The sequence below is a fragment of the Porites lutea genome, chromosome 2, assembly GCF_958299795.1.
Source record: "Porites lutea chromosome 2, jaPorLute2.1, whole genome shotgun sequence".
NCBI classification, from domain to species: domain Eukaryota; kingdom Metazoa; phylum Cnidaria; class Anthozoa; order Scleractinia; family Poritidae; genus Porites; species Porites lutea.
This window is the reverse complement of record NC_133202.1, coordinates 647,058-660,000: the sequence shown is the minus strand read 5'-3', so window position 1 is coordinate 660,000 and position 12,943 is coordinate 647,058.

Genomic DNA, 12,943 nt, shown 5'->3' with positions numbered 1-12,943 from the left:
CATTACCGAGCTAGTTGAGTGTGTTCAACGCCAGTTCCTCATAACGATTATGTGACCAAACCTCGCAAACCTAGGGCAAAAGTAACGACCCTCCCCCGCGAGAGTGACGTTTTGTCGATCTGACGCGGTCGCTAAGCTCCAAGATTCGAGTCTCGTAGCGAAGCTGGCCAGAACCGATGCGAAATGCAGCGCTCCTCGGGCTCATGCAGCCGAATTTAGAAACTGGCTCTCGTCGAACGGGTAGATATACACTCTTTGGTCTCGCTGGTGGCAATTTTAGAGAGATTGGTTGCTTTGTGTGGAATTTATTGGCCTTCGCGCGACGAGTGTCGGTTGGAACTCCCCAGCCTTCCCTTCTTTTATAGTGTTCAGCACTCGATGGAAAGAAAGTCGACCAAACGGCGTTTAAACCGGCCGTAGGACACAGCGTGGCAATGAACTAAGGGTAAGGGAGCTTTTTGAATCAATATTTAGCTTGATCATGATTTTTTTTCTTAATTGGAACAGTAAGGGCCCGAATCACAAGTAATAATGCAAGAAATATCGACCTTCGTTATCTTAAAGGTTACTAGTACAGATAGACAAACAAGAAGACTTCATACCTTTAAGATTTTTGCACTTATTTGGCATCAGATAATACACTAATAATTCTAGTATACTCCGACCAAAGGACCTCTGAAGCCCGAACCCACACATATTGCGCTTGGGCTGCCTGTGAAGTAACAGGGCAAATTGGGATAACCGCAAAGAAGTTTAAAATGATGCGAAGTCTGTTTTTCGCCGATCTTTTCATGGACGTCGCCGTTGTCGGATCGTAAGTTCCCTAATATGCAAATTGGAGCCCGGCTCTTTCTTACAAATGGCAGAAAAGTTCAAACCTTAAGGAGATGTAGGACCGGGATTCTTAGGAATATCTTGGAAAACAGTAATGTCTAGAGGAGGGTCGTGTCCAGGAATAGCAAGGAATGTGAAGCCCCGCTTAGACGTCTTGCAAAAGGCTCTGTTCCTTTGCCAGAGTCTTGTTGCTAGCTTGACTTGAATTCCTTCCCGACCTCGTAGAAAATCTAGTAAATCGGCTAAATGAACCCTGCGACTTTGTTCAAAGCCATTTGAGATGTCGGTACGGCTTGTGGTTCTCTTAAACGAAGAATAATTCTCCTTATGCAGAACAACTAAGCTTATAATAAGCCAAAAATAAAGAACTCTATGCCTCCTAAAATTAAGAGACATTTGTCTGACTTTACTTTTCAATGCATAAACCAAATCCGTCCTAGCTCAAGTGATGACACAGACAAACTACTGATCACCAAAGAAGCATACGGGAGCGCGCAATTATGTTCTCTTGTGCCTTTTGGATTAAATTAACGACAAGAATTTCACTCAAAAAATCGCATTCACTATACAGAAAACTCTGTGGATTTGTCCTGCTAGGTGGAGTTCTTGTAAACATCTTTTTAAACAGCTTTAAACAATATTTGATTCTTTCCGTTTTTTACTGTATTCATATTCATAGCCGGTTGCTGTCGGAGCGCTTAGGGGCCCTTTTCAAAGATCCTGTTATTTTTGTGCTGGTTTTGCTACTCATAGGCCTTTGGTGGGGATTTTATTACGTCTAGTTTATAGGCTCTGCTTCAGGATTGTGTTTTAGTGTTTACCTATATGATTCTCTGCTGTGTATTTTGTATTTTACTGCGCTTTTCACAAACATGCGAATTCTGAAGTTCAAAAGCCAACTGACGATTGCGTTTTTCGCTGCCGTCATCATCTTAACGGACCTCTTAAGAAACAAAACTTCATTTTAACGGGTTCAAAAGGTCATGGATTGTGATTTCTGATTGGTGGATTTCGATTCGTTTTGTTAGTTTCTGTGTTTCAAGGCTCGTTGCTTGTGATCGTAATTATGATTGACGGCAGCGAAAAACGCAATTGTCAAGGCGGCTTTTGAACTTTAGAGTTCGTATGTTTGTGAAAAGCGCAGTAATCCGCGTCGTACCCTTCGTTCACTATTTTCCTTTGTTTTCTGTTCAACTCGTGATGCAACCTTTGTATCTTTAGTGTTAATTTAGTAATAATTGTTGTACCAAGTATATACGTCTTGTTTGAAGTACTATTATTTGTAAGTGAAGAAGGTCTTGTGATCGAAACGTTTTAGTAAATTTTATTTTTCATCTCTTTTTGTCATCCAAACGTTGTTCACTTTTGGTATTTTTAATTTTTTTACCATTCGTACACCAACATTGGACTGTGAATCTTTCTTGATCCGTTTGGATAGACAACTCGTTGGCCCAGGTGGCTACACTACAACCAGTCTATATATATATATAGCTCTTGATGTACATGTATATAAGTAAATCTTTATGTATGTAAATCAGTCTTGATATATTGTCCCTTTTGGACAGGCATACCAAAGTTTGGACCATTCCCATGCGTTAAGGAGGAGAGGATCGACTGACTGACAAGGTTAACCCGCTTTAAACTACCTCGCGAGGTGGATGAAAAAACCTGACCTAGTTAAGAAAATCTATTGTTCTTGCTTGATTTGCATAAACCGGTTAGAACTCGATTATTACTGTAGAAAACCCGGCCGCACTCGCAGTTTTTACAAACTTGTTTACTTTAATTAGTTAATTGGAAAAAACTCGGTCAAGTTCCCAAGTGATTCCTGTGGATTTTATTCATGAAAGAGACAAAGGCTATGACGTCATCGGCGTTAATGTATTCCACTTCACACTAATGAGATCCCACTTCACAAAAGAGGTTAATTCGGTTCCTATCATACTACTTCGATTGTCAACCGAATTCTCTCTCACAGAAGTTCCTGTTCGGTGTTTCTTGCTTTGTTGGAGCGATTCGGCACTTAATACAAAGGCTCCTGATAACTTTGGATACTGAACTTGCTTTGACTACGTTTGAAGAAGTCTATAAAAAATTAAGGCTGTTGTATTTTGCTATTTGTGTGTTGTTGTTGTTTTTTTTTCATAGCTACTTTACTTAAAACCAACAACTGCAAAAATTTTAGTACAGTGGAACCTCGAAATAACGAACTTCTATATGACAAAGTTCTCCATATAACGAACGATATTCTCTGCCCCAGTTACAGCTAAACAAATGGAAAAGAACCTCGATATAACGAAACCTCGTTTTATTTGGCCTGTCCATTGGGCCTTCGCCAAATCGAGGTTCCACTATAAAAAGTAGCTAAAACGCAGTTAATGTTTCATCTAATATAGGCTTGATTTGTCGTGCCGTAATGTACAGTCGACTTTATGGTGCTCAGTTTTTTTCTTGTTTTTTTTTTTCTTATTTATCAATTTCCATCCCTACCAGCGCTCATTTAGTATTTAGATCAGAGCCACAAAGCTGTTGACTTTGACCCATGCAAGTGATTTTAAAATAGTTTATCTCACCTCCGCTTCCTCCTAATAGTGACGCTGTGTCCCGTTGATCATATGCTTCATCTGAATATAGGGTATAACCCTGAGCCTGTGCTATTCCGCCATGACTAGAACCAGGTATACAAACACCGTCCAATTTAAACCCGCTAGCCTTTTTGAGGCCACCAGGACCAAGACCTGTAAGCAAAGGAAAAATCATTAATAATCTCTTGTTTACAAAACTTAACCAACATCAAGAAGTCTTATGCAGTCTTCAAAGTACAAGAAAAGTGGTATTTTATCGCACTTTAGAAATGGAGGAAGGAATTCAAGCAGCGCCTAGTTTTTATTGACTAGTACTTCACTCTGTCCATTTCCACCCAGTTGTAAAAAGAAGTACTGTACGGAATAATACTGCCTCTTCCCGTGATGGACTAGCATCCTATTCGGGGAAGTTATATCAAGGAAGCGACTTATCTCTATTTTTTAAAACTACGAGAATTTGATTAGATATAAAAGAAAACATTTTCAGTAATTGTTGAAATATCCTCGCTACATGAGTGAGTGAGTTTCTGATCATGAAGCAATGTTTTCATCTGTTGTAAGAACATAGCCTTTGTAAATATGAGCTTTAGGCTGTAAAGGTGCGAAGATCAGCATATTTAGAATTTCCTCTATTTGTTTTTTAGTCACTCAAATAACATAACAATAAAACGCTATAAAAGGTGTTAATCAAAATATAAGTTAATGTGATAAAGGAAACCTAAACAGCTGGTATGACTTCTGACCTCAGTTGTGGCATGAGTTCGAGCCAATGTTTTTGGCATTTCAAAACGTGGAATCCCTGTGAACTATTATATCACACTAAGTTTTCAAGGAAACCAATTTTTCCGCGTGTTTGAGTATGAATTTACTCCCGAAGGTTTAACGTTAAGAGACTCAGCGATTTACTGTTCGTAATTATACCGTCTTATTTTGCCTCGACCTCTCGAATAAATTTAGTGTAAAAGCAACAGCAAATTAAATGCAAACGTTAGAAAGACAAATTACAGCAGTTCCTATTACCTTTATATAGGAGTTTCTGAGGGTTACTGCGATCTTTAAACGGCTCTACTGATGACTGTGTGAACCCACCGAGACATGTTTCATCCAGCACCATCTCTGTACACGTCATGTCAATATCAGTTTCTATTAAGATGTATCCATTCTGACTTGTTATACTCAGACCATACTTTCCAAACACTTGGACTGTTGAACCGTTTCTGAACTCAATGTTGCCACTGAACCTAATCACGGCAGCGAGATGTTCACCATGCGAGCTTGAGGAAGATCTGTTTTCATGTGATGCGTTGTAATTGCAACTGGGGCAATTGTTATTAACTATGGATGGTACAGTCGTGTTAATCTTCAGTTCTTCACCGCTTCCTATTATGAGATTACCGGCTAGAAAGGAATACAAAAAGGGGTTGAATCATTGCAGGGGGGGAAGAGACGAGGTCTGGGACCGAGAAACGATGTTCTCACAACTTGCAAAGCGGTCACCAAGCGTGGTGGTCAGCGGATAATTACAGTATTTTACCCACAGTAAATGTTTTTACACTTTTTAGAAGCGGTCAGTGTAAAACGCAGACTGCAGACTGGAGACTGCGGACCAGGGATAAAATGCAGACTGGGGTAAAATGCAGACTGCAGACTGAGAGTAAAATGCAGACTGGGGTAAAATGCAGACCGGGCATAAACTGTAGTTGTGGAAAGGTTTAAGGGCCAAAAATCCCGCAAACACATGTAAACGAACACTTACTTGAAGACATCTGCTTTCACAAATCCATTCAGGACTTTCTTCTCTAGAACGTTGTCGACGACCCAAAAACATATAATCGCAATCTTGAACCTTTTTTCCGTCCGAGAGACCTCAAGTTTAGACGCGAAGTTTTCGATATACGTGACCAGGGACCGTGAATTGTTACAACACCACGATGTTTACGCTTAAATGGAAGCTGCTGACCCAAAATACTGTACAGGAGAAGTTATGTCGATAAAAAGGGAGTAAATCATTCCAACAACAAAGAAAGATGTTCTGCAGGAAATTTGGATGACCTTCTATGAAAGTATTGCAAATCAAGGTACGCAGACTTAACCTGTTCGGATGTTCATTGAAACTTCTGGCGAATGTGCAATCCACTTCAACTAGGAAGCGAAGTGTGTAACTGATACCGGCTAGCTATTTCACCGATTTGGAGAAGAAGGAGCACAAATGTTTAAAAAAGTCTACAGTCTTTATTCTGCATTTTACCCCAGCCTGCGTTTTACTCTCAGTCTGCAGTCTGCATTTTACACTCAGTCTGCATTTTAACCTGGTCCGCAGTCTGCAGTCTGCAGTCCGCAGTCTGCGTTTTACACTGACCGTTTTTAGAAGCAAGAATTGAAGCAAACCGGCAGAGGAAATCAGAAATGCTTAAAAAATTGAAAAAAATCATATCATGCTTCTTTGTTTTCTTGCATGTCGTATTTACCTTTCGGTACTGAAATGCGGGGGAAACTAAAACGCAACCGTGCTAGATCTTAACCAACAACAACGCGCTCGATGGATTTATTTATAGGTTACATCGGTTTTGCCGGGCAAGGATAACTTGATACTGATAAAAATTACTGGAGCAAGTGTCAAATTTATCGGAAGCAAGTATATTTAAGAGAGCTTTATAAATATGAGCTTACTGCTCTACATATCATAACCGAATAAAAATTAACACTTCATAACATTTCACTTCGTTTATTTCGATCAGTCAACACCTTGAATCCAAAGTTAAAATTCAAAACGATCCTAAAACAAATCACAACTACTACTGAAAGCTCTGTGCCTTGAAGCGACTTTAACTTTCCTAAGGTTTGCAGCAAAACACTGCTCGATAGCTCTGACAACTCTTCGGCGGTTCTTAGCGGCTATACAGAGCTATATGTTGCATATTCCAAACTCTGCAAAGGGGAATTGTTTAACAGAAAAAGAAAACCGCACACTATGTCTGAAAAGCGACATAAAATCAATTAATTTGCGAATTACCAAAATATAATGGTGAGAAACACAGGAAAAAATAACGGATTCCCATTTTGGGATATTTTAGGGTATTTAAAGAATACCCATAAAAATCCCAAATTTGGCAAAGTGAGACAAGTCCCAACCAGGGAATTCCCAGCCAAGTTCCCTGATTGGGACTTGTCTCACTCTTCCAAATTTGGGATTTTTGTGGGTATTCTTTAAATACCCTAAAATATCCAAAAATGGGAATCTGTTATTTTTTCCTGTGAAACAGTCCCGCCTTCGACTGCCATGTTTTTGTTTCTTCTGAAGACCGCAATCTCGTTCCCAGAGGCCGCGATCCTTTTGGTCAGCGACAGCAGGTTGACAAAGCAACGCGGACTCTGGGAACGAGATTGCTGAAGACCGTTGATCTTTGGTTTTTGACGTAATGCGCATGATCAGTACAGAAATCCGTTGGCAAGAACATGCTGATCGCTTTGCAAGTTGTGAGAACATCGTTTAGATTTCATTTAAGAGAATGTATGGGAAGTAGCTTCCCCCCCCCCCCCCCCCCCTGAATTACTGCCATCTTCTGCTTAACAAAAAGAAATTGAAGTGCAAGTGGTAGAACAGACAAGCAGATAACGATAAAAGAGGGGAAACTAACATCGTGATATTCAACTGGCTCCAGGACTAATAAACTTTAGAAATAAGGCATGCCTGTCTTCACCTCACTATTTTTCTAGTAGTAAACTAAAAGGAACACTTCCAAAAACCCATAAACAGTCAGCCAGTTGGTAACAGGAATGAAAGTGAATAACGTTGGGTAACTCCACTAAAAGAATCTACCACTTTCACCAACCCTGAGGATAACTTTTTCTTGAATTTTCGTGCGTAACGGAAAAATCAACATCTATTGCGTTAAAAAAATAGTGTAATTTTTACTTTGGCAAGTTTCCATTAAGAGTGCCCGATTTACTCGATAATTAATTGTGCATGATCATAAAAGACAATCGCGAAAATATAACAAGTTTTATAAACTTCAGTTTCATATTGGAAATGCGTGAATTTGCACTGTCTAATATAATTTGCATGCTGGATTTTGAATACGATGAAAAATATTTTCTAAAGGGATGCTGGGTATTTGAAAAATCATTAAAGCCTTTTTTGAGGTTTGCGTTTTTTAACATTTTAACTACCGAATTGCCGGTGATGTCCATTTAGTTTTACTCATAATTGTAACCAGTTTTGCGACTTGAATTTTCCGGAAATATCTTTGTTTCCCTCTAAGGCAGGACTGTTCAAGTTGGGGATCATTTGCTAGCAATACCGAAGGGGACGATCATGACATGGATATATAGTGTTCTCTCCTAATTTTTAAATATAGATGGTGAAATTTCGTAGTCATGTGCCATTGTGCTTATTTCTAATCAAGTTCAAGAGCCAACTTGAAAGAACCTTTGATAGATTTTACCACCAGGAATTGTGGCCAATGGCTCGTAAACTTTTTGGGAACCTAAAAACCAATTATTATCATGATATTCAGACCTTTCAAGTTTCATTTCAATTACTATTTTGCAGTTTCTTAGCACTATGTTGAGTTTGTTTCCTTTTCTTAATAAACGGGACCGATAACAACAATAACCTGAGGGCCATGGGTTCCTTCATTCTAGATACATTATCATGGCAAATGTAAGCTGGACAGGAAACTTAATGTGCCTGTGATTTTTAAAGAATTAAACATAAAATTTGAGTGGCCTTAAAAACCGTAGGCATATTAATTTAAATAATGAACATTTTCCAATTCAAGTCGCGCATATGGGTACATCACTCTTTCACAATAGATCAAGCGACAACTCTTAGCTTTAAGCTTGTCCCCAACGGTCTTATTTCATTGAAATACTCACAGTTTACGGATGCTTTAGCAGCGGTGAAGAAACACTACGAGGAAAACAAAACGTGAAGTTACAAACTGTCAAATCAATTAACCCTTCTGTCGGCAAAAAAGCTAAAAGCAAGTTCGATGCGAGAAAAAAATAGAAAACAAACCTGAAGTACGATATTAATGGATCCAGGGAACAAAATCAATATTCCCCAATTCATTTAGACGGATTATTGATGCGCAATACTAAACCAAAAATGGAACTGAAATCGTGGCTCACAGTATTCAAAGATAGGGTGTTAAATTAATAGTTGGCGCTTGCCTATTAGCAAATATAATAATTTTACCACCGAACATTAGGGATCTCTCCTGAGACACATGGTAAACATATATCACCTGCCTAAAATTGTTTGGTAAATTGAAAATTTGGATATGCAAACAAAACGCCTGAAAACTGTGAATAAAAACTGAGTTTAGGCTATTCAAGAACTTGATCACGGAACCGTAAAGTCACCTTTCCCGTAAAGAACATAAAATATAGGGGGTTCAAGGTTGTTAAGTGCCGTATTTAGTTGAACGGCGTTTGAAAATCATAATGATAAGTGGATATCTACCTGTGACGTTCAATAGTATTAGCATAAGGTAAGATTTCATTGGTTGCAATGGCAAAATTGTCTGTCGGATATGTTTACTTTTAGATTCTCCACTGATGAAATTGCATTCAGAACTTTTTTTAGAAGAACTTCACCTGATCGAAAATCCTGCCACCATATGCAAATTCCCTTTTCTTCAATAAACATTCATCAAAGTCAGGTTTTGAAAACAAACTTACGCCTACCGATGAGCTTTACCTGGGATTCAAGAGTTTAATAAATCCAATTTGTTGCCTTTGAAATAACCTTCTTCTGGATGGGAAAATTTAAAACCTCTCCTTGCTTTGTTAATCTTATGGATTTTGCGGAAGTTTGTGTTTAATATGATGAAAAACGCCATGAACTGTCCTATATGCTAGGCAAACATCTCAAATTTTCCTTCTGCGGACGCAATCGAAGTGAAACTTGTCAGTTTATTGAAGTTGTCAATCCAGAAGCATATTTTTCCGTTTAGTTTTGTTTTCATTTTAAATGCTGGCAGGTACTTCTAACGAATAAACGGACGGAGCTTTTTACATCGCGTATACGGTTCCAATCTGGTTTTATCTACAGTAGAAGATTTAAAGTCTTTGTCTCCGTCTCGGATCATATTTGATAAAACAACTTTCATTCTAGAAGCAGGTTTTTCATTAAAAGCGGAAATTACAGATCACGAGGCAAAGAATTATTGTGTTATGGCCAAAGCCGACCGGGCCGAACCGTTTTTTGCACAGAAGTTTTAATTATCAAATAATCAGCATGTGGGCGTGCTTGGTGCTTTAACCTTGCTCCTTATTGGATCTGCAGTCATCTTGAGGAGCGGGAAAAATTGCTTGGCTCTCTCCATCAAGAATATTCCTCCTAGTGTGGAGAACTGATAAAAAACGCAAGAATGAAAGTTTTGTTATATTTTGGTCAGTGATTTAGGACTCTGAATACTTTATGATTGTTGTTGGTTGTTGTCGCTTGACACATCATTTACACAAAAGTACCGATCAGAACGCTTCAGGATGTGCTAAAGATGAAAGCTACATTCCTCTTAATTCTTTCATCAGCCTTTTTATTTATTTGTCTATATGTAAATTTTGTCGCAGACACCAGCTCAACAGCTAACAGAAACTAATTGAAGAAGCTAATTCTTTTCATCAACAATTCAGGGAATTGAATGTTTTTTTTTTCTTAATATCTAGTTTAAGAAGAAGGTTCATAAGGACATCAGATGAAGCACTGTGCCTCCAATATAGGGGATTTGAATTAAAATTATCCTGCATAATTATCAAGAAACAAGATTTGTCATTGTAGTTACTCGGACTCACTAGTATTAAGCATTATCAAGGTAAAGAAAGGAACTAAAAAAACGTTGTTCTAGTTTATTCAAGGAATATTTGAAATAAAGATAAAGCTTTGGAATATAAAAGCGGAAATTATGTGTGGAGATCGTTCACCTTTTTGCGATAAAAACACGTAAAGTTTATCGTTATATTTTCGCACAAATTTGAAAGAAATATTGTTATCATGGTTTTTTAATTAAGATTTAACATAACATGACTGTTGTCATTTTCAAGGACAAGTTCCGTATGACAGTCGCTGCGGGTACAGGATTTGACTGATGCCGGTCACGTTCAGCCTGCAGACAGAAAAGACCTCTATCTTTTCCAAGATAATTATTTTGGAATATCATTTTTAGCTCCGTCTGCGAAGATCCATCTCACATGACAATAAAAATGCCCAATTCCTGTTGTTTCATTTCGATTAACTAAAGGTGAATGTTGCACACTCTCTCTCTCTGTCAATATTGCAAAAACCAGTGACAAATCCTCTATCAGCAGATTGCCTTCATTTTTTGGCTCTAAAGACACACTTTACGTTTAATTTATTATATTTATTTTTTCCATTTCAAGCAATTTCTGTGGAACCTTCTTTAATATTTTGTTTATCCATAGCTGTCAACATTGTGACGCTTCCTGCTGTACACGCCAAAAAGCCTATTTAATCCAAGGATTGAACTGATACGCATTCTGAATTTCACATTTGCGCCAACTTAACCAAAGTGATAAAAACTGTTTTGTCTTCTTTTTGTCTGTTTATAGCGGCTCAATTTAGTTGATTTCTCCAATAATACAACCCTTTTTTGGCTAAATGCCACACTGAGAGACACGCAGGTGATTCGCGAGATATTCAATACACCGAGCGTGTTAATATATTGCAAAGAAAACTTAACAAGTGACTTCCTTTGCTAACCTTCTCACCTTTTCAGCTAAAACGTACTTACTACTTTATCTTACAATGTAAGAAAATGCTTTTTTAAGAGAAAACTTAAACATCTAAGTCTATCTGATCTGTTTTCTACGACTGCATGTTAAATAGACTGCTATTTTCGGAACTCGTGGACTAATATATTATAGCACGCCACACTGTCTTTAGTTATCAATATATTTAAGGGTTTGAAAATTTTAAGATATGGTTTATCCAAAACATTCTGTACGGTTTCACGCTGTAGTCAGCAGAGAAATATTTTCTTTTTCCACGAGAAACCGTAGTTCAAAAGCACAGAGAAATAGAAAATGTCTGTCAAGTAATATTACTAGTAAAAGGAAAACTAATTACTCTCAGCTTTTTACAGTAAGGCAGTCCGACATGAGACAAAAACATATGGAATGGCCCTTTTTATGTTATCCAGCATCCATATGAATACATTTGGCTATTTCTACTGTATATGGTTTAATGATATTAGATATTCTTAAATATTACATTAGGGCAATAGTTATGACCTGGTTATAAACAAAGTCATCGAATAAGCAACAAGAAAATTAAAATGCCTTGGTCATTTGTAAAAGTTGACTGAAAGTGTCAAATTCTTTTTTGAGCGGAGAAAATGTTTCATTTAGGAAGTATTATAAACATCCATCAGGGTTTCTTAAAGAAATGCTGGTAGGCAGGTCTAGTTTTTTGCAGTTGAGAACTAAGATATTGATACTATGATGATTATTTTGTTATGGTCATGTCGAAAAATATGACCGAAGAGATGGTCAGCGATAAAAGTTTCATAACATCTTTTGCAAACGTTAGACATTACTGAGACACGAAAGAAAGTTTGTGGCTTTTTAATTAGGTTAATGTTATGTTAAGTGAGTCATTAATTCTTTATAAGCAGAGGGGAAGTTATTTTCGTCCTTTTACAGATCCTTGCTTTATCAATTGCCGAACATTGTCTTAGCCAAGAAAACCATCATCAATTTTTTCTATTTACTGCAAAATTATTACTTTTTATAGTGTCGTGTTTTAAATTCGTTAAATCGCTTGACTTTAATAAAAGGACCGTTAGCAGCTGCATTTCCAGAGTTCCCTTTTAAGGTTCCGTATCACACTGAGAATAAGCTGTCAAGTTCAATTTATTTAACGTGTTTTATAGGCCGAGGAACAAAGACTTGCAAATATTACTATGGAAATTGCACTATTTAAAAATTTGGCCCAGTAAGGTGTTATGTAGGCGTCTATTGTAGATATATATTTTTATTGCAAATCTATCATCTGCTTCGAGCGATCTAAGTAAGACACAGAAGCAATTAGTCGTCTGGTGATGACTAATAAAATGGTATAAATTAAAAATATCGCTGCGCCACTTTTACGGTGGGTATTGAAAGGTCTAACTTGTAAAAAATGTAAATTCGGACCCCTTTTCTCAAAAATGCCAACTGAATAGGTGCGGTCACCCTAGACCTTTTCTCCAAAGCTCTCCTCTGGGTTTTGAGAGGGTTTTGATCAGTTTTATCTTTGATGCTACAATAACTCCGACGAAATTGCGTAAGAAAATTGCAAGTGTAACCGCGCCGATTACTGCCGATGTCTAATGATCTGTAGTATCCAAATAACAGAAAGGGTAAATAAAGGATTAATAGTTTAATATTTCCATCAAACTTACAGAATTTGAAATATCTTTCCTAGTCATGTTGAGCAAAGCAGAACGTAACTACCCTCACAGAATTTTGCAGAAGGTCCCAAAATATTGAAATTAATTATTTATACACCCCTAGCCTCT